This window comes from Rhyacophila brunnea, unplaced genomic scaffold, assembly GCF_057557595.1.
Source record: "Rhyacophila brunnea isolate RB1 unplaced genomic scaffold, BYU_Rbru_1.0 scaffold_8, whole genome shotgun sequence".
NCBI lineage: Eukaryota > Metazoa > Arthropoda > Insecta > Trichoptera > Rhyacophilidae > Rhyacophila > Rhyacophila brunnea.
In genome coordinates this window covers 33800666-33823768 of record NW_028233350.1, presented here as the reverse complement: position 1 = coordinate 33823768, position 23103 = coordinate 33800666, and positions in this window count along the sequence as shown.

Here is a 23103-nt window from a genome sequence, read left to right as displayed (position 1 = left end):
CTAACCCAAATTAGTGCAATATGTTTTTAATAAACCATTTATTTTATTCAACGAATAATTCACGAGATTTTAAGAATGTAACATAAATATCGATCGTTGAATAAAAGAAATGGTTTATTAAAAATTGTTAGCAAGTTCAAGTAGATGTTATAATAAAATATTTGGCGAGAGCCGGGCGTCGGTTAGTTATTAAAGTGAATAATATTCTTTAATTTAATACACAAATACGATAGTCAATAATAACACAATTTAATAAGCATTTCATGTGTGACCCTCTAGTTTAAATTGTCGTAATTATATTGGAGGCTCGTAGCATAATTATTGGTTAATGCACAGTTGGCACAATACCAGTGGTTATACGGGTTCAAATCCCGTCGAGCATCGTATTGTTTTTCAAATATATTTTTTTCTTGTGGGTATATTCTCGTATCTGAGGTGTTTTCAATTTATGTATGTAATATGTTTTTTTTGCGACCCAAGCCAATATGAATAAAATAATTAATACACACACAAATTAAATTCGTTTAAATAAGGCAAAATACAATATTAAAATCGTATAAAAATATGAACCTTGTCATTGGATAAGCTTTGAGAATTCATTAAATCTTGTTGTTATATTGACAGACTGCACATTAGGTATTTTTCAAAAAGCAGTACATTCTGAAATTTGGACCACCACATCAGCAAATACTGAGTGTTATTTGTGACCGTCAAACAATGTTGCCAGTTTATCTTATACTCTCTCAAGAATGTTAATTTGTTAAAAAAAAGTGCAACCCACTAAATATGTACATTTGACCCAATTTTGGGTAACGCTCTATAGGGTAAGAACCGCTGAGTTACGCAATAGAATAACATAAACTCTCTCTTCTCTTCTCTTTCTCGGCACTACATCCCGAGGTGGGATTTGGCCTCCTCTACAATTGTCCTCCACACGCTCCTTTCCCTGGCTACTCCTCTCCAGTCTCCAGCCCTCCCCATCTTTCTCCAGCCTCTTCGATACAGTCAGCCCACCTCTTCTTTGGTCTGCCCCTAGACCGTTTCCACTATGGGATCCACTTGGTCATGATTTTTGGCGTCATGTGCTCAGGCATTCTCTCAACGTGTTCAGCCCACCTTAGTCTTTGGGATCGACAGAATTTCACCACCGTTTCATGTTTTATTAACTCTTCTAACTCGTGGTTCATTTTTATCCTGTAACTTCCATTTTCCAATGTGGGCCCGAAAATTCTCCTGAGGATCTTTCTTTCGAATATGGACAGTTTATGTTCTTCCCTTTGAATGAGGCACCATGTCTCACAGCCATAGGTAGCTACTGGTCGAATAACTGTTTTGTAGATAAGCAGTTTGCTATTCTTGCTTAGGATTTTCGAACTCAGTAGACCCTTACAGGCGTAGAAGCACTTATTAGCAGCTATGAGTCGTATGTTCACCTCTTCTGTTGTTTTATTGAGTGTGTTTAGGTTAGAGCCCAAGTACGTGAAGCTCTGAACCTCTTCCCATACCTGCTGCTCTACACAGATATTTCGAGGTAGACCCTGCTCTCGCGTGGATACCATGTATTTTGTTTTGCAGGCATTTATTTCTAATCCATTAAAAGAAGAACACAGAATAAAATAAACTATACGTATAAAATATCATAATATAAAATATGTATTTATATATTAATTTTAACAATATAATCTCTTTTGTTAAAGTATTAAAAGTAGTATAATAAAGATTTAAAAAGATAAAAGTACAAATTATGAAAAACAATATAAGTGCCTACCTTGATGTATATTATAATAATATGTTGATAGAATTTTTACGCCCGTATCAATATTCAAGTTTTATGATCATACATAAAACAGGCCTCGGTACTAACTTCGCTTCTATTCCACCAGTGCATGGACACACATTAAGGTATTCGTTTTCCTTGCCACAGCATTTCATATGCATAGCCTCTGTTATGGCAATATTGTCTGGTGTTTAACAGCATTTGGCACTTGGTCGCGTTGGAGATTAAACTATTTTGCGACGCCATGCCGCGGCTCTATCGACCGCGCGGTTTATTGCAAGTGCCAACCGTTCAAATATTTTGTCCATTAATTATTTTTTTTTGTTTGTTATTGCTTTTTGTTTATAAAATATAAAACATGCTGAAACATTTTTAACTAATGTAACAAAGTAAAAAAGTAGGTAGAAGCCCACTGTCATCATAATAATGCATCAATAAGTCATGTAAATGAAACTCTATTCATTTTATGAATTTGTAATTTGTCGCCATTCTCACAGCCAGACCAGAAGTGCTCAATAATAGGTATCTGTAGAAGTGAAAGACACACTTTAGTATCTTTTTTGGCAAGTCAGTATCTGTCGAAGTTAAAAGTCCGTTTTGCACTGTCTTCTGTAATATCTTCTCCTTTGTCGTACCCTGAATTTTATAATCCTTTAAGTGATCAAGACTTTCATCCCTATCGATCTTCCGCTTCTCTCAGGGCAGATCGAATGGTGAATGAAATAGTCAGCTCCTTCACTTGGTCGCCCCAGCGCGCCGATACTATTCCTCTGCTTTGCCTTCCCTGGAGGCCATCCAAAACCACTAGTATTTTCAGGTTATCCGGTTAGCGTTGGCCAATATAACAAAAAAACCGAAGAATGCGTCTCGCGTGTAACTTATCTTATCAAAATGTTATCTAAAAATAAAAATATGTAAATTAGCATTCCGTTTGTTATACCTAAAGACCAAAGACAGCTTTTAAATTAATCCCCGAATCAGACTGTAATTACGTTTAATCTGTGTTAAATAATTATTAAAATATATTTAATATTATAAAAATGGCAACCATATACTAATATTAAGAATATAGATTATTATTATTTTAAATGTCTGTTATCAGCACCAGCAGAAGAACCGATTTAATATTCAATTTCATATTCTATGGTATTTTATGGAAAAGTCAACCAACACGAAAAATCACACGTGTATTTATACAACAATTATGAATTATAATATATTAAAAAAATGTACCTATAGAGGGGCTAAAATATGATTGGTCCTATAAAAAGAAAATATATAATTTCAAAATTATTATGTAGGTACCCTACATAAGTAATAAATTGAAGTTTTAAAAAAAAACATAATACGACGATAATAATTTGATAATAATTTAGTTTTGTTTTTTGATCAATAGAAGACGAGAGAAAAATAAACAAATAAATAGCACTATAATTCGTGGAAGACGAAGAATTAATTGATAATATTTTTTCTATTTGGATACGATAGTTTAGCGGAAATTATATTATGGTCACCATATAATAGTTTCGCTTTTAATTCCATCGTTTCAGACAGTTTGTTGTAGGATAAAGTATGCAGGATCATGGGTAATTAACTCTGATAAGCATGTAGGCTAAGTATATTATTATAATATAATATTTCCAGACTATTATCACAATATAATTTATAGTCTATTTTATAACAATAGTCTACCAATTTGTTTGGAATGAGGAATAAATATAATAATCAGTACCTAATAAACTAGCTATACATTTGAATAGTACTTACGTGTTCATTAAGTATACATATTATCCTATTCTAAGTGTCTGCCTTTCATATCAAAATATTTGCCATTCGATCAGTGTTTGAAGTATTTATATGGTATATAAACGCAAATTATGGATTGTTCATAATTTAATTATTTTATCTGTCTGTCTGTCTTTTCCTCCCGCTATGACTATGAAACTTGATAATATTGATGAAACTCTCAGAAGTCAGAGCTTATAGAATATTATATAATATGAAATATACTCGTACATAGAGTATTGATAGACTAGTGGTTTCAATTTAGTAGAGTTTCGTCTTAATATATGAAAAGGTTCCTAAGTTACAAGATAAAACTTGTCAAAAATAGTGTTCAGACAACATTTTCATAACGAGTATAAGTGATCAGATAGCAGGGGTGGAGTGGTGCGGTTACGCGTAGGTCGAGGAACATGAGTGTACATTTAGCAATTTCTATTAGGGAAGTCAAATTTCAGTCTAAAACCGTAAAGATGCCCCATAATTTATTTCTATGTCTACTATATTCATTATGTTATTGATATTTATTTTTATTGTCATTATACGTATAGTAAAAACTAACAGTAGGTCTATTGTCTGGGCCCCGCAACAGTTGAAGTACGACCTTATGATGTAAAGGGTACAAAAGCAATTTAACTAATATATGTTTAGTTACTGTTTATAAGAGATACGTAGCTTAGCGGCTTTCACAGGGGGGAAAAGTCCAGTGGGAAAGTCATGCACACGATGGGGTGATAACATTACAAAAGATGCCAACCAGCTGCTAAAAATCAAGAACTGGAAAACACGTGCGGAGGACCGTTCCGGCTGGAGGACGGCGGTGTAGGAGGCCGGGGCTCGACTTGAGCTCTAGCGCCATCGAAGAAGAAGAAGCTTAGCGGCTAGTGCAACTTGCGAGTAATAATTATTATTGGTACTAACTCCGTGTTTTTAATAGTAGCGTAGTGTTGTATTTATCTTACAATTATTTATTATTTGTATTACGGTTTATTTATACTATCTCAATAATAAATTGTATTCCTACAATTACTAAGAAACGTATATATTGAAAAATCCATCCGTAAAGTGTTCCGCAGAATTAAAATTAAGTATACTATGTATTCTACAAACGACAGCTATTTTTAACATTCGTCAGCATATTATTCTTAAGTCTTTTATTAATGTTCTTAAACAAAATTAAATACCTGATCAGAAAGGAAAGCTCGAAATATAAGCTTCTATTGTAATTATTTATCTTAATGAGCTTTTCTTTAATTTGCCTACAAAAGGGCCGTTATAGTTGGCTTAGGTTAGCAAATTTGTAAATGGAAAAAGTTGGAAGACTTTACTCAATAAAGTTTTGTGTTTATTGTGATTATTTTAACGGAATATAAAATGATAAGAAAACCGCTCTGGCGACGGTTTTAGTAAACAGATGCATGAAAAATTGCCGGCTGCGCATGAAAAATAAGGAAAATACAAAAAAGTTTTGTTTCACTTTATATTTTAATAGAGTTCCTAGTCTAGAATTAAGGCATTAAACTTAGATTAGAATAGAAGATAATATTTCCGTTATGGTATTATAATAATTTAGTATGTTTATCTTGATCAAGTTTAATCAAACAAAATCAACAACTACATAGATCGTTTTATAGATGATATTCCATACACCTATCAAAAATTAATTGATGTATCAGCTATCTGTGATTTTGAAATATTGTAATATTTGCTTTTATCAAAACGTTTTAATTATTTTCATGATACCTAAGCATAAATAATATACTTAGTTATACTATAACTTAAAATGAACCAATATTCAAAAAATTAACTATTGAGGGTTTTTGGAAAGTTTGAAAGAACACTTCTTTAAAATAATGCGCTTCTAACAAATCACGAGAGCGGCGGTCAAATAGCAGTGGTGAAATGGTGAGGTGAGGTGCGGGTAGGACATACCGCGTCGACTGGTTTTTATATTTCCCCCGAGAATTGACAAGCGAGCGTGAAAGTCGAATGCGGTGTTTCGTGGGTCATGTTTGTTGAAAGCTATAGTTAGTTTTGTTTAGTATCTGTCTCTAAGAATTGTTTACTGTACACATTCAGCTGTTTGTGCAATATCGAATTAAACGATTTTCTTGTCTTCTATTCTTGAGACATACCTACCCTGTAATTAGATGAAGTTATTCCATGTTTACGTGAGTCCGACTATTGAATGATTTATTGAATCTATTTTAAAAGCCATCTTTTTTTAAAAGTAGCGAATATTTAGCGAATCATGGCACCTTACGAAGGCTCAGAGCAACCGTATACTGAGCTTCGAAAACAGATGTTTGCGACGAATACTGGGAGCAACAAGGAGATAACAGAACGCACCAAGTAGCCTCTCATCACGCTGAAAGTCAAGAGGCGACGTTGGAGCTGGTTCGGCCACGTGCTGCGGATGCCAGAAGAGAACTTCAACCTGGCTTGCCTGTTTTTCAAACCGACCGGATTCCGGGGTCGTGGAAGTCCGCTAAATACAATATACAGAGTGTATACGGCGGAGCTACGGGATGCTGTTTTGACCTGGAACGAAGCAAGAAGACTGGCGAGCGACAGGGATTCTTGTAGGCGCCGCGTGGTGTCCATATGCTCCAGTTAAGGGGCGGATATGGCAAAAAAAAAATCATAATATTATCATGTTTAGGATTATGCGACTTCCTAAAAAATACGAAGCGTGAATATTTCCCCTGATTTGAACCTGTACCTACATAGGTGAAAGGTGAACGCATCACCACTGAACCACCCCAAAAGCCTCGCCATTATCTCAAAATCGGTCGTAAAATAAAAGCCTACAATGATAAGCTGACATCGTTTATACACGGGTCATCCCCCAAATAAAACACGAACCGACAACACACACGCTGCGTTTGTTAGGGCCACTTAAAATTAATATTATTCGACGACTCTTGTTATTTTCGTTAGGCCGTTATCACCCTCACTTCCCCTTTTGCATGTGATAAAGGTTTATAAAAGTGAGTGATTTAAAAAAAACATTGTAAAAAAAATTGGCACCATTCTCTGGTGACATTACAAAGGGAATAATTATTATTATACCAAGGAAAATTATTAACTGACCACAAAATTTACCTCTTTGTGTTTTAAACCAAGATATCAATAATTATCTAAATTACTAACCGGTATATACACTTACTAATAATTTAATAAACTATTATTTTATTCAACGATTAACTTACATAATTATTATTGAACATAATATCTACTTAATTTGAAAGCACATCAGATATATACATACTGTAAAAAATCTTTCTAAAAAATGAAACGTGATGGTACTCGAACTCATATTCACCGGATTTGCGCTAATATGCTTTACCAATTGAGTCATACCCATCCTATCTAATTTTAAAAAATCATTATTATTATTTAAATGAAACAATACATTCATGCGATTAAAATTTTTGTTTAAAATTATTTTTAAAATCTATTTGGCTCTCAATACAGTCTTCGTGTATCAATGAAATTCCCTTTCAATGAAATTATCTGACTGTATGTATTCAATAGATAATAATGTTATTTTAAAAGTTAAAATCTTAAACAGGGATCAATGGTAAGTATATATTTTCTGCAAATAATATGTATGAGTACACCTACAAGTTCTCAAGTAATAAAGCCATACTAGGTCGCTGATTTTGTTTATTTGATCACTAAAATTTCACGTTCAAGTTAATCTAATTCTATATCATCATCATCATCGGCGGCTCTTGTGGTGCATTGCGTAAGGCGCTAGCCTTCCATCCGAGAGTTTTGGGTTTGATTCCGGTGTGAACACAATATTTATGTGTTTTTCTCAAAGCCTGGGTGTTTGTGATTGTTCAAAATTACTAACAACCGATTTGTACAAAAAAGCAAGGACATGGTTATTAATGATTCTTAAAAAGATATATCATCATCATCAGCCTGAATCTATCCACTGCTGCATGAAGGCTTTTCTAAGCTGATTCCACTTCTCCCGGTCATGTGCGTTGCGTTGCCACGTATTTCCGCAGAACTTAACCATTCCATTCCAGCGGCCTCTAGGTCTATCTAGCGGACGTTTTGTACCTCTTGGGTACCACTGGATGACTAAATTTGTCTAGAGATTATCCCTTCTTCGACCTATGTGTCCAGCCTATTTTTATTTGAAGTTTTAAGCGAACTATATTAAATCGCAAACTCTTGTCTGTTTTCTTATCCAATCATTTCTCTTTTTTTCCTTTCGCGTTATGCCCAGAATGCACCTCTCCATACCACGATGTGCTACTCTAAGTTTCTGAATCTTTATTTTACTTAGGGTCCAGGTTTCACACGCATATTTACTTAACCTAACCTAACTCAATAAATTCAGATATTAATATTTATAGATATAATATAAATAGTAAATTATATGCTTATATTTTTTGAGATCTATTAGATTTATCACTCAACCTTGTGAATTATGACTTAGATTCTTCTGTTAACATAATATACATCAGTAAAACATCCTCATCTTGCTACGTAAAAACAGACCCAATACTTTTGAGACACCCTATGGAGTGATGTAAATATTATGCCAAAATGTCATTACATTTCACTATATTCGACAAAGTGTTTTTCAGCCAATACAGTTGATACCTAATATACAATTAATTGATCCAATGATTTTGTTTTTTTATAATATTTTCATTTTAGTAATTTAACTACTAATTATTGCAAGAATTAAAAAACAAAAACATATTAGTAAGTATTTTAAGCATGGTGGTTTAAATTTTTTTAAACACATTTGACACATTATTATCATAAACTTGTGCAATGTGCTTTTTCAAAATAAATAAATACATACCATGTTCACAGACTTTCTAATATTTTGGGTTTGCTGTGTTAAAAGTTCCAAATCAAATTTAAGCCATAATGTTTGCTTAAAAATTTGACTGCTTTATGTGCCCGCTCCATCCAATTTTACAAATTACCAAACGCCACCTTGCTTGTGGGAAAGTTTAGAGAAAGATCTGCAATCACATTGTTACGATTTACCGTGGTCTGTCTACTCGAAGCCAGGCGGGAACAGCAGCAATTAGCCGACACTTGTTGGTAATTTTTCTTTAAAGTTTTCTATAATTAATAAGTATAATAATTGTACTATTATATCTAACTGTACAAGCAATCGTATCGTTCACTTGAATTGTTTGTTACGTACACCGAACACACCTGTAGTTTATTTATTACAAAAATTGATAATTAGTTTTGTAGTATAAATATTTTATGTAAAAAAACACCGTTTAACAAATATTGTAAGAACTATGATGTTTTCACAATAAGGTCCACTATTATGATTATGAGACTGTACTGATAATATTTCTTGCAAGTTGAAACATGTCAAAGACTAAGAAATGTAGAGGACCCGGCACACAGGTGGTCCAGATAAACACTAAATTACGTATATTATTTTCATATACTTTGGCACAAGAGAGACAGGGACAGATATAGTGATCCCGCTCGACGTAAAATTTCACTTGCATGCTCGCGTTAGTGGCACTTGACTTTCGCATTCTGAGAAATAAGTCGAAGAATTGAGTGCTTCACAAGCATAGTGAACTAAGTCCATTCTCGTTTTTTTTGAGTAAGCTAGGTTCAAACATAATATTTGAGTATTTATAATTCTGTCTAAGGGAAGGGTATGATTAAAATAATTCTAAAGTGTTAGTTTGAGTAAATTTAAGATACAGAATAAGAAATACTCAAATATTATGTTTGAATCTAGTTTACTCAAAAATATCCAGAATGAACTTGGTTCACTATGCTTGTGATACGCACACACCTTATAAGGAACATTGCCTAGTAATGGTCGTTATTCTCGCAGTTTTCAATAATTATATTATAACATCATGCATGTTATTGAATAATGATAACAGTATAAAATGATCCGGAATTGTAATAAAGTGAACATAAGACCGCCAAAGTTAGCGGCTCATCGAATCGCAAGCAAAGTTCATATCTAAAAAGGATTATTTGATTTATTTACATATATTTCAATGGAGGCCAAAAATATTCGAATGCAAAACACGAAACGCCAAATTCCATGCAAATATTACATTCGTTCAAATACTTATATACTTCTAAAAAACTGGGTCGAATAGGGGGGAGGGTGAGTCTCTCGCCTAGAATCCGTGGCATGACTTTATCCTATAAATTTTTAAAATATCGTAATCTTATTTGTAGGTGTTTATGGCGGCAAGGCAGAGCTTTTACGGCCCCCATGTTTTTCACTGTAAAGCTTTTTAAGGCCGCGTTCATTTTTTCGCCCCCATCGTGAATACCTATGATAATACCAATATCAGAATACTATCAGTAAAGTATTATATATTTTTTTACTATTATTTATTCGTAAATTAATATCATATATTTAAAAAACGCAGAATTTTCCAATTTTATTTCTCTCGTCGTCATATTTATAAGACACTGACTGATTTCTAGACTAACTGTGTGTATGCGATTCTTTTATTGCTACCATGATATTACTGTAGTTAATCCCAATGGTCTGTTGTAGAATTGAAAAAAAAGAAAAAGTCTGCTAACGTATTATCAAAAAATATATAGACATTTTATTAAGTGATCCCATGTCTGATCCCCATAAGATCATATAGGCCTCTACAGGGTGGAGGTTTTTATTAATAGATTTTTGTTTTTACGAGGAATATATTAGCCACTTTCTCAACATATTAATTCCATATCTCTACCTACACACCTACCTATATATTATACCTATTACAAACACACACTGAAAAATAATAATTGTATTTGCCAGACACATGACTCTAACATGTGACTTACTCTCAACTAATTGTATTATGAATTAAATTATATATTATCTTAGACTAAATTTAAATATATTGAATTAAAAACAAATATACATCTAGTATAAAATTCTTCTACCCCTTCATTACTTCGTATGCAATAAATATGAAGTATATAATAATTTAAGTATTTTTACACTTAATTATGTCTATATATATAAATTGTCATGTTTTAACTTATAAATAAATTTTATCGGCACCTGTATTGTGTAAAAAAATATGTTATCAAAAGTCTACAAATTTACTTGTATTATTTTAAAAGACAATTATCACGTACATATTTAAATGATTTAACAATGTCACATTAAAAGCATTGCAAGTCAAACAAAAGAACATTACATTAGAAATGAATCCAAAACATAACTTAATCCTTAATGTGTGAGAAAAATTTAATATTCAATGTAGCAGTCAAACAAACAAACATAAGTACTTTGGATTTTATAAAGATTATTAAAAAACTGTTTCAAATTTATGTTGAGAAAATATGTCTGGAATATTGAAGATATTTCTGTTCTTTGGTTAAGTAGAATAATTAGTTAGCAGTAAAGTTCAAAAGCTTTGCTTTAGTAATAATGAAATTTCGTGAAAACAATATTCAATCATAATATCAGCTACTACAGTGCAACTTTTAGTCTTGGAATTTTTACCGGATCAGTAAGTAGGCGAGGGTAGAAAAGAGCTTCTCCCTTCGATAAATAAATAATATCGGATCGCAAATAGAAAACTGCATATGTCTAGTATTTATTTATGACGTAAAAAGATGACATATAAGGAAAAAGAACGCTCCGTAAGAGGTCGCTAAGGAGGGACGCAAAATTCTTGACAAATAAATGACAGGGGTGATATTATGATTGAGAGGGTGAAACAGCCATTTGTAACAAGTACTTGTATAAGTAGTTTATTTGATTTATAAATAAGAATGTTTGTCAATTGGTTTTATCTCAGTTAATTAAGTATCTGTAAGTTATTCGTGGCTAGGTCAAATTTACATAATATTAATATTGTTGTATTTGGTAGCTGATGTTAGGTATATATTTATATTTTTATCATAGGTGCCTACTTGCTAATATTTCAACTGTTTGAATTCAAATGTTGAAAAAATGCACATTAATAATTATGACCTTTTATACTCGTAAGTAGTAAGTCCGTGGGTGTCAAACACACACCACGGTGGCCGCGTGCCTTAAACGTTGGACTATCACGCCGTGGGTCTTAGGTTCAAATCCTGGGTCTGGCAAGTACACATATTGTTTTTCAATTTGTGTGTGAGTCAGGGTATGGACCTAATATGATGAGCAAGTGGCTGACATCCATTTCTCGTAAAAAAACAAAATATGTTAATACAAACCACTACTCTGTGGATGCCCATATGATCCTATTAAGATTGTACATGGTCGGAAAAAAGTAGTAAGTACACAATAACTTATATATTAACAATAGATGAAAACCATTTATATTAGTATTATAAGCGTAAAAACAGTTTTTTATACAATTAACGGTCAGTATTTAGAAAAAGTGAATAAACAATCATAAAAAATCGTAAACAACAGTATATGAGTATGAAATTTAGGTATATTAGAACCAAATATTAAATTGATACACCGTCCCTGACCTGACTGCAGCTGTCATTCTTAATGCGTCAATCTACAAAATATTAATTTTCGATCCCTACGAACTCAAGCACAATTTAAACCATTTCTTTTATTCAACGAATAATTCACAAGATTCGAGAATGTAACATTCCATATATTGAACATACATAATTGAAAACATCTCAGATGTCTACTAGAAAAATCACTTTTGAATAACTTATTCTCATCAAATCACATTTGAATAAGTTAAAATTATCGTAATTTTCTCATGAGTGTTTTCAGAATCATGTATGTTCAATAATTGTAATGGTAGATATATTCTTAAAATCTTGTGATTTATTCGTTGGATAAAAGAAATAGTTAATCGAATGAATTAAATTAGTTTCGGTGCGAGGTTTTTGTATTTGATTGTTAGTAGTTAGTTAAAGTAGAGATACTTAAATTAACTTTGTAAATGTTATTTATAGGTTTAAAAAAAATACAGTTCTCGGGTAAATTTAACAGAGGACGAAATTTAATAAGGATGTGCGTCGGAATCACGACTATCAAAGAAGGTCACCTCTCGCAGAAGCGTTCAAAGGTATTATTAGATTTCACTTGCTGGAATCGAGTTTGAAAGATGCCTTGATTATGCGTGAATCCAATGAAGACACACCAAAAGGTACGCCGATCTGACTTGGCATTACGCTTTCACTCGATTTTGTTTATCCCCTCCCTGTTTTTGGACTATTTGATTTTGGATATTATTCGATTATCGTTAACACTTTGTGATTTTTTTATTTGATCTACATACTGCTATATAATAATATTATATTGTTGAATGACTTTGACACAGTTATCAGACTAGTTTAACATAAGTATTTTAGTCTTATATATAATATTTCATGGGGAGGTATAATGCTTATTTAGAATAAATTATCATATTCCATGCAAGAGCTTTACCAATTAAGCACCTACGCAAGTATGCAAGTATGCAACAATTATTCAAGTATGTTCAATATATAGAATGTTACATTCTTAAATCTTGTGATTTATTCGTGGAATAAAAGAAATAGTTAAGAATTAAAAATTATTAGCACGTTCAAGTAAGTTACAACAAAAAAATTTGGAGTGATCCGTGACGTCGGTTAGTAATTAAAGTAACACCTACTTTGATTTAAAATACAAAAGCCGATCGCCAATAGTAGGTCAATTTGGAAAACGCTTCAGAGAGTATTAAGATCCGTTAGTCGAAATTTTTCGTAATTTAGTATGGCGTCTTTAGCATAGTGGTCTATGTGCATGGGCACGAAGTCTGAAAGATGCAGGTTCAATTCCTGCTTATATAATATGTTCAATTGTTAACTCATTTAGTGCTAACACCGCGACTGGTGCGTTTGCAGCAATTGGCCATTATATGTAATTAACATGATATTTAAGTGTGGTAATTTGTTAAAATAAAAAAATCTTTATATGTTATGTAAATCGTATTACCAAGAATTTGCAGTTAAAAGTAATGTAAATATTATATAATGTATTAATTGATTACCTTAACTTTTAAATTTCAATATATTATACCTCAAATACTTGCTGAAGTTTTTAAGAATATTTTTTTTTACTAAGTTTACACTCCTTGTTCTAGCTACAGAAATAATATTGTATTGTACTCGTATGATGTATCAATAAGAAACGAGCATGACAAACCATTTATTATATAAAAAAATAAATAATACGTTATAATATGTAAGTACCTGTGAATCATCGCAATATGTGAAATTTTATAATTTGCATATCTATTTTAATATGCTCTGTAGATAACATTACAAAAAAATATTAAATTAACGTTGGTATATACTTATTTAATTAAATTTCAATAATAAAATAAAAATATACAATTTTAGAGTTTATTTGTTTTGGAGTAGATTCTTTGAATAATAATATTTATTTAATAATAAGGATATACACCTTTTTAAATACTCCCAAATTAAGAGGGTTGGAATGGGTAAAGTATCAGGCGAGTAGAAAGCGTAGAGGGGCGGCACATTCGCCCCGATAACAGGGGGATCCGCCGTAATGGTCAGCCAAAGAGGATTATTTTTTTTTATCTAAATATGTTTTTCCGGACCGGTCCACAAGTTTATGGCAGCCATCATGGGGAGATAACGAGTCCACCAAAAGTTTGAGTGGGTGTATTTCATTATGACGCAACTGTTGACGGCAGCCAGGTCCGTTATATTGTATTAAATGAAGTATAAATTTGCTTCCTTTATATGAAATCAAAAAATAGTCGACTACAACTCATTCTCAAACAATTTTTGATACATATATATTGACACCTACATTTTGGGCGCCCTCCGATAACAAACCAGAACTGGCACTTGATGGGCATATAAATATTTTTTTTAATTATAAATATTATCTTAAAAATTCGTCAATTTTAGGAAGGGCTCTAATCCGAGATGAGACACAATTTTAGAAAAAAGTCAGCAGATGGGTGGGATATACTGCTCTACAATAAAATCAAACTTAGACTCCGACTTTTGTTGTTATCGACAACTGCTTGACAATCAGACTTTATATGGCACATGGGTCTATATATGGACCAGTAGCGAAGACTATTTACTAGGCGATTATTAAAAGCCTTTCTTAACAAAAAAATATATTTTACTTTTCTTCAGTACTTCGCAGATTAACAAAAAACATCGTTGCGTTATATTATAATGTCATAGTTGTCGCATTATATCCATCTACAGTATTTTGTACGTCTAGTCTACGGGTCTTTTCGGATGTTACTGTATTAAAATTTTTGTTTAATTCTTTAGTTCGAAGCAGGCTTGAGAGTGGGTTGGGTTGTGGTTGGTGTGGGTTGGGCACCGCATCAGTTGAAGTATGACGAAGAAATAGAGAAATATAAGAAATTCTTGAGACTTCTTTACTTGAGGTTGTATGGATACTATCCGTGGCTTTATCCAACTGACTTTCTCTTAGGTATGCTTACATACTGCAGTCTGCAATTTAGAAGAGATTTTTATTTAGCTACGTATTTTTTTCGACTTATACGAGGTATAAATGAGAACTCTGCCATTCTGGGCAGTGTTGACCTGTGTGTCCCTGATAACTATCTTAGAAATAGGGAGCATCAGTGTATTATTGTCCCAAGGTGCAGAACCAACCTGCCACTGGTAATGCCAATTGGGAGGGCGATAACTATGTTCAACCAAATTGCTTCGGATGTTGATATATTCCACTTGCGTGAGGTGAATTTGGGTAGACGCTATTTTATAAATTCTTAAAATAGGGTCTCCTTAGCTAAGTCGTACTTCTTTGAACTACTATAGATGTATAATTATATTTTCACTGCGTTTGTATGTTTATATTATGTTTTCTTTTTATATTTTCATTTTCATCCCTTTTATTACTTTTCTTTTTACTTTCTTCTTTATAATACTGTTTCATGTCATGTTGTGAACGTCTTAAACTTATAATTTGTAATTTACACAATTTGTAAAATAAATTGAATTGAATACAGGTATGTTGCGTCGTATATTTTGTTCGTTTAAAAGCAGGTTATAAATACGCAATGGCGTTCAAAGACTGTAATAATTACTATCAAGTTTTATATAGAATATCGTATCATCTACCTGAAAATTATTGTAACAAATTTCAATAGAATTTAAAGGCTGTTCAATATCAGCTTTCAAGCAAATAAATGACGCTCTATGATTCCCATAACCTACCTAGTTTTAAAAGTTACTCGCCGCCACCGATACGGCCCTGGTGCATACTTGAAATATTAGAGATCACGCACAAATATATTATAACTAGATTTACTTCTCATACGTTATGCAGTCGCACACTATAAGGGTTTGTGATGAATCCACTTTATATGCGAATGAACATAATACATTTTATGCACTGACTGATGGGCCATTCATGTAATCCTGATTACGAAAATTGTATGCGGAAAATAAATTTAAGTCGATTGATTTTGCCGTCTTTTGTGATCAGATTTAAAAGGAGATTAGATAAAAACCAATAGGATTAAAAGTATTCATTTAATATTTCTTTAAATTCAAATAAATATTTTGTACTACCGCAATTCAATTTTACATAACTCACATAACTATGAAAAAGCTTTTAATTATTTTTTTTTTATTTTCTCATCTTATACATATTTATGTTACAGCAATATTTGACTTATTAGTACTATTTTAACTAAGGTTTTTCTATCAAGAAGTATTATTTTGAATTTTTTACAAGGTTTCTAATAGTAGTATTATTAACAATAGTTGACGGTTAGCATTTTTTTATAGCTTAAGAATCTATTCTGTCATACTAAAATAGATAATATTATATTAGAATACAATATGACGTATTATCATTTATCTCATAATGCGAGTGCAATCAGTATAGTAGCGGTAGAAAGAAGATCGATAGAACTTCATGTATGATTACTAATATAAAGCATATTATCGGTTCCAGATAGGGATTGCAATACCAGTATTTCAAAACCGGTATCCTAGTATTTTTCCATACCAAAATACCGGTTTTAAAAATCAGATAATACCGATATATTTGGAATTGAAAGTGGAAACAAAATATATTAATCACCAACGTAGAAGGTTTAACATGATTGTATTTTAGTCTGGTTACACGATGCCTAATAACTTCCATTGCCTATCAACGCCCATAGCAGCAATAGCACGTACTATTATATTTTTTTTCTTTTATTTTGTTAACTGTCAATTAATGGTGAAACTGCATTGTATTGTTGTTTAATTTAATAAAACGCATTTTTTGTAGTACTTATTCCACTTTTAATCAATAAATTAGGACCGGTTTAGTCCGCCTCAGAGGGACATTTTCAACTGTTTATTATCAATATTAACTATAATTATTTATTATAACTATTTTCAATATATTATATTATATTTATTGGTTCTATTTTATCCCATATATTTCACAAATAGGAATTCAATAGGAAATACCAAAATACCGGTATAGTTAGTATTTTCATTCGGTATTGCAATCTCTAGTGCCAGAGAACTCATAATCTCATTATGAATACTTCGCTTAATTCGGTAGTGTACGAGTAGACAAATAACAGCTGTATTATTACAGGAAAAAAATGTTCTTTGGGGCACTGTTAGTACTGCAACTAGAAATATATATCGATGGAATTCCAAAAAAATCAATTATACTAATACCCATCATATTAAGTACTTATTTTAAACAATTAATATTAATTGGTAAAGCAAGACAAAAGTGATCCAGACGTATATTAAAAATAATGCAACTAGTTCTACATAATATTGCGTTTTATTTTAAAATATGTACTGGAAAGTTATAAAAATATTTAATATATTAAAATAATATGAATTTTAAATGTTTCAATTAAAAATTAACTCTGTTTTGCAATCATGTAAATGTTTCATTGTTATTACTACAACGCTCGTCTGATTCTGATTACTAATTTGACATCATTAACTGTTTAGTATTCAAATAGGAAAGAAAATGAAGCAGATTCTTAACATACAACCATACAAGAATATAATATATTATTATTATGGTCTCAATCAGAGCCAATAGATATTTAGGTAGAATGGTGTCAGATTCTTCACCTTTGTGGCCATGATAAAAGTATTGGTGTAAGTACATACAATTTTAAACACCAAATAAAATTAATACTACAATATTATATTTATTCTAAAAACAGGTTTTAATGAATTATGAGTGAGAAAAACATAATATTGAATATATTATCTAATATATAAAAATTAATATTTGTGTGTTTGTTTGTTCGTATTTAATGCGCAGCCATACCGTTCATCCGATTGCAATAAAACTTTGTAAACTTATTGCTTGGACTTGCGGGAAGAGTATAGGCTATACTAATATATAAAAATGAATGTCTGTCTGTCTGTATGTGTGTCTGTCCCGTATGCGTTCCTATACCATTCATCCGATTGCAATGAAATTTTGGTAAGTGGTTGTATGTACACCCATGAAGGTTTCTAAATTAGAAAAATCATCATCTTCTTCTTCTTCATTCTATCTTCTTATATTCGTATGGTCCCTATACCATTCATCCGATTGCAATGAAACCTTCGTCAGTTGTTGTGGTAACACCCGAAATGGTTTTTGAATTAGTACAACCATCTTCTTCTTCTTCTTCTATTCTATATTCTTCTATTCGTATGCGTTCCTATTCCATTCATCCGATTGCAATAAAATTTTCGTCAGTAATTGTGCCAACACCCGCGAAGGTTTCTGAATTAGTACAACCATCTTCTTATTCTTCTTCTTCACTCTATCTTCTTTTATTCGTATGGTCCCTATACCATTCATCCGATTGCGATGAAACCTTCGTCAGTTGTTGTGGTAACACCCGCAATGGTTTTTGAATTAGTACAACTATCTTCTTCTTCTTTTTCTATTCGTATGCGTTTCTATTCCATTCATCCGATTGCAATAAAATGTTTGTCAGTAATTGTGTCAACACCCGCGAAGGTTTCTGAATTAGTACAACCATCTTCTTCTTCTATTCTATCTTTTATTCGTATGCATTCCTATACCATTCATCCGATTGCAATGAAATTTTGATCAAGTGTTGTGCTCACGCCGCAAAGGTTTCTGAATTGTTACAACTATTTTCTTTTTCTTCTATTCTATCTTCTTCTATTTGTATGCGTTCTTATATCATTCATCCGATTGCGATGAAATTTTGACCAGTTGTTGTGAGTACGCCCGCAAAGAGTTCTAAATTAGTACAACCATCTTCTTCTTCTTCTATTCGTATGCGTTCCTATACCATTCATCCGATTGCAATGAAAAGTTGATTAAGTGTTGTGTTCACGCCCGCAAAGGTTTCTGAATTGATACAACCATTTTCTTCTTCTTTTTCTTCTATTCTATCTTCTTCTATTCGTATGCGTTCTTATACCATTCATCTAATTGCGATTAAATTTTGACCAGTTGTTGTGCGCAAGCCCGCAAAGGTTTTTGAATTAGTACAACTGCCTTCTTCTTCTTCTATTCGTATGCGTTCCTATACCATTCATCCGATTGCGATGAAACTTTGGTGAGTTGTCGTGCGCACGCCTGCAAAGGTTTCTGAATTAGTACAACCATCATCTTCTTCTTCTATTCGAATGCCTACCTACACCATTCATCCGATTGCAATGAAACTTTGGTGAGTTGTCGTGCGCATGCCCACGAAGATTTCTGAATTAGAAAATCATCTTCTACTTCTATTCATATGCGTTCCTATACCATTCATCCGATTGCAATGACATTTTGATCAAGTGTTGTGCCCTTTCCCCTAAAGGTTTCTGAATTAGTACAATCATCTTTTTCTTCTTCTATTTGTATGCGTTCTTATGCCATTCATCCGATTGTGATGAAATTTTGACCAGTTGTTGTGCGCACGCCCGCGAAGGTTTTTGAATTAGTACAACCATCGTCTTCTTCTTCTATTTGTATGCGTTCCTATACCATTAATCCTAATGCAATGAAACTTTGGTGAGTTGTCATGCGCGTGCCCACGAAGATTTCTGACTTAGAAAATCATCTTCTTCTACTATTCGTATGCGTTCCTATACCATTCATCCGATTGCGATGAAACTTTTGTCAGTTGTTGTGCGCACACCTGCAAAGGTTTCTAAATTATTATTATATAAAATACAAAGTTTGTTGTTTGTTTGTTCCATCCAATTTTTTTTTTTTTACTACATATTAATAACATTAATAACGTTTTCATATTTTGGATTCGATTTTAATTTAGTGTTCTTATGTTTGACCTTTACTCCTATTAGAATTATTTTCATATTGCCATATTGTATTACAAAGATATTTTAATATTAAAAAAATAATTACCTATTATTATTTTTCAAATATCTAAGATAAATATAACCACGAAGCGACCCTGTGCGAAGCCGGGTACTTCAGCTAGTGATAAATAAAATTATTCATAAGATTATTGTGACGTCATTAATATACGTTGGAATTTCATCGTCATTAGTGTCGTTGTTCATAGTGTCCGCTGTGTTGATAATAATTAGATTATTACTAGTAAATTCGTCTGTCTTTAAATCATTTTTGAATTGTGTTTTACATTTAAAATACGCTATACATTAAATCTTAAAGCAACTCCTGATGCAACCGATACTTTGTTTACAATATTAATTTTACCAAATAGTTAGTTTTTATATTAAAAAACTGATATACTCGTATTATATAGGTATTGTATACAATTTTATTTTATTGGACTTATTTTTTTTTTGTAAACGATACATGGCGATCAGACGAATAGTTTCGTTTAAATAACTTCAAATTACTATTCAATCACATTGCAATATACATAGGTACTTACTAAATTTTAATATTTAAAATGATTAAACTAATACTAAGATTAGCACATCAGATTAAATGCATCCAATTGATGTTAGCTCAAACCAGCTAATGAAGTAAGTAATCATAATTCTATTACACGTTTTATAAATACTTTTAAACGATACCAACACATAAATAAGTTGACTGCACTGCTAAAAGTGTCCGAACCCATTATACCTATATCAATTAAAATCATACTACACGTTGTTCACTGTTTTTGCGTGAGTTTATCGACACGCAGCATTGAACATAAATTTGATCGTCGGACTAAATTAGTGAAATGGTTTTATTTGTGTAGGTGTTTCTACCCATCAACGTTTAATCCTGCCAAGATTAAGGCCTTAAATTGTTCTGAGATTGGATGGAAAGCTGAATTTATTAGCTTCACATTAGTCTTGTTCCAGTGGCGTCATATCTGTATATTTATTTAATTTAATAATTTATTTATTTATAAAAACGTATTTATTGTCACTATTTAAACGAAAATAATAATTATAATACTTGTAATAATATAATATTATTGTATGCTTCCTGTAATATGCAGTGCCTACCATAGATTTTTTCATCATACTTATAGTGAATCAGCGACGTTGGGCCTAGATAGGCCACGTGGTTAGGAATGCTTCAAGAGATTTAAACCTGATTTGCTTATTCTTCAAGCCAACAGAATTTTGGCATGCTAGAATACCAATAAATACTATGCACGACGTAAATGTAATGCTGGATCTTGGGTCCAGCGCCATTGGTGTCTATATTATGCTGTAACTGAAGACCGGACATTGTTTTAAAAGACTAATACGAATATAAGATTAAAAATTAAACTATAATATTACTCGTATAATAACGAAATAAGTTAATGCGTCATAAATAACTTGATTGTCTAATTATAATATAATTTTATATATCAATAAATATTACTTTTTCGTTAGATGCCAAAAAAGAGTAAGCTGGCAAATTTTTGTTATTTTTGGGGTATTCTGTTTCAAATTTAATTTACATCGTTTTAAAAATCCTGCTATTAGTTAACAAATTAAAATTATTACTTATTTCATGTTTATTTCATATAAAATGAAAAATGATCTTTTACATTCCTAAATTTTAGTTGTATCTCAATATTATTGGATCCATAAAGTGGAAACTCAATATTCTTATACAAGTAATGATTGTTAGACATTCGCTCGATCCTTTGGACCATTACTTTAGATCAAATATACATTTAAACAAAAGCAGTATTACTTATAAAGATTCGAACCTGCGACATATGGTTTTAGTACTCTAAGTCATTTATTCATAGCGGGTTTAATTTTTATTTTTTGTAATTGGGTCCACAATAATTCCATGTGGATCTTGGCTGCCCCACGAAGAGGTTTTTTTAACAGATTTTTGTTTTACAAAAACTTGAATTAAGCCACTTGCTCAACCTAATAAGTTTATGCTCAGGGTCTAAACACAAATTTCAAAGGCAACGTGTGAATTTGACAGACGGGATTCAAACATGAGACCCACGACTTAAGCTAACACGTTACCGCTCGGTTATCACAGGTAATTTAATACATACTAATTATATTAGAACGCAACTATATTGTCATAACTCATTTTAAAGTCAAATTCAAATAGATTTTTTTCTTTATTACATAAAAAATAACAGTCTTAAAGTTTTTTATAAATCCGGTTTCAACCGCCACTGCCACATAACCCCCTTTTCCCTGCGATCGCAAAGCTGTGCCTCATTTGGCCTAAATGACTATCAGGAAAGGCTATCAGCCGGCCGACCGCTCCCAATGTTGGATACTTTTAATGGGAAATTCCGCTGGCCAAAGCCCTTTAATGAAAATTCTCTTGTCTTGCTACTGTTGCGAGGTTATTTTGTGTCTAAAAACAACATATGTTTATTGGACATCATTTTTGGTGATTCAAAGTAATGTTAGGAGAGTAACACTTATTGTTACTTGAACCAGGGTATGTATATATTCAATTATTATTCCAGTAATATGGTTATATTGCCAATTTAAATATTTTACTTATATGAGTAGCTACGGGTATCGTATAATAACTGACAATGGAGAATTTGGGATAGGGTATATTCAGTGACGTCCCTAAGTAAAGTGCCACCCTTACACATACTGAGAATATCGCCCCGTTTAAATTTTAGTTTCATTTTTTTTATTTATTTATTACGTACCTACTTACCTAATTTATTATTTTTTGCGACTGCCTTAAACAAATAAGTGCACAAAATTCATTATAATTACATAATATACACCATAATTATATTGAAAACTATAGCATTTCCATGAAACCTACTCCCAAAATGTGGTGGTTTTCAGGTAAGTACATGGAAGCCTGTAGCGCTGACAGTTTTGGAGGCACCCTTGTAAAAATATCTTATAAATTACAATGGGTATAATAGTACAATAACAGATAATTATATGTTGTCAAGATTATTTATGATTCGTTTATTTTTTTTAACAAAGATGTCAATAGGTACTACTTTATAATGAATCATCATCGTTTGCTTTATTGACAACTTATACTCCTTTCAAAAGTGTTAATATTTGTATTCGTTCCTTCATTCACCGTTACTTATAATGTGATGCCATTATGCAACACATGACCCGCCTACCCCCATGGGATATCACTGGGTATATTTGGTAGGTTAGCCAGTATATTATGCAAATTGTAGGAATGTACACGTTACAATAATATACTATTATTATATCAAAGATCTATTCTTTCC